Source organism: Penaeus monodon, chromosome 31 (genome assembly GCF_015228065.2).
Source record: "Penaeus monodon isolate SGIC_2016 chromosome 31, NSTDA_Pmon_1, whole genome shotgun sequence".
Lineage (NCBI taxonomy): Eukaryota > Metazoa > Arthropoda > Malacostraca > Decapoda > Penaeidae > Penaeus > Penaeus monodon.
This window is the reverse complement of record NC_051416.1, coordinates 24,076,121-24,077,748: the sequence shown is the minus strand read 5'-3', so window position 1 is coordinate 24,077,748 and position 1,628 is coordinate 24,076,121.

Here is a 1,628-nt window from a genome sequence, read left to right as displayed (position 1 = left end):
ATTTATAATACTACACCTGTTTACTAAATATGAAGTTTGTAGCAAGCAGTTGCCGCCCAGGGCAAGCAAATAGTGATGCCCCAAGTGTTTCCGCAGGCAACAGCAGCATGGGACAGGAGGCTCTGCTTGCCCTCTTGGAAGCCCGAGTCACAGACCTCTGCGCTCAGCTGGACACCATAAACCCGGAACTAAGAGATTCTATATTTTTGGTAATTATAAGAATTATGTTTATAAAAACAAAGTTCACCAAGCGCGTGGCTGAAGTTAGTCCCTAACTTCTTCATAGTCTCTTTCATTTCGCATATTTTTACCATTCGTTCTGAACGTTCTGATTTACCTCCAGGAGCGTACATAATATTTTGATATTAGTGGGTGGGGGGAGAGCTACTTGCCTTTACTTTGTAGACAAAATGGGTAAAAGTTTTCTACTATTTGCCAAATAAGAATGATTTACCACCAGAAAGAGTCCCTATTTGCTCCCAAAATACCAATAACTTTCTCTCTTCTACAAACTCGCCCTCAAAATAATAACATTCCTTCCTCTCTCTTCTAGAACTGCGAACAAGCTCGGTACGCGCGCCTCAAGGAAGAGAAGCGTCAAGAAACGGAGATGCGCAGAGCCGAGAGGAAACAGCGCCATCTGGAGAGAGCTCTTGCAGACCCTCCTCCAAAACCTCTGTAGAACTCGCCATTTTAACAGTTGGATTGTCATTGGCTCGAGAGATTTTGACGTGATGATCATGTAGGGAAAAAAGGTTATGAACCTTTTTATATGCTAATTAATTTTTTGTTTTCTATGCGACTGCTGGTAAAAGCAACATTGTACATGGCATGAATGTATGCCCATTTGCCAGTATCTCAAGAAATGAATGAAATATAATGATTTTATTCCAAGAACAAATATTAACGAAATATAAGTGAAAATAGTAGAAACATGGTGCAACCATACGAGTCCAAATGTGCACAGAATGTTGCTTTCTCCTGTCCATCAGGATATCATCTTAGAATGCATTTCCAATACAAATCTAAAATAAAAGATAAATAATTCTTCACCTATGTTCCAATATGAGTTGTTTCCTTTGCCTTTTGCTCTGGATACCGGATAGTGGACAGAGGGAAAAACTATAGTTGCATTTGACTGCAGATAACATATGTTGGTACATTCTCCACTGTGTGTATAGCATTGGTCACATAACTGCACAGGTCACAATGTATGACTGATCATAGGAGATCCCGTTTAGAGTTTTGGGAGGGATAAAGATAATATATACTGTAATTGAGAAATTGAGCAATTGTACATCGATTAACAGTGCATATAGAGCAAGGGAACGTTTGTATGTAGGTAAGGTAGGTCAAAAAGGTCTAGTGCCGAAGAGGGTTCACTGCCATATCCATGGTTTATATACTTATATAGACCTTGGTTACATACATCCCTCACCTCTAACCAACAAGAATCCCTTCCGGTGATCGCCAGACTATATGACACCATTTTGAAATTCTTATGCCACAACATAAGAGATTGTCTCACATGCCTCCTCCAGTCAAAGAGACATTATCAAGCCAAATGTCTAAATAGCTTGATTTGTTTTGCGTAATAGTTCTCTTGCCTCTGCTTGGATGTACAATCA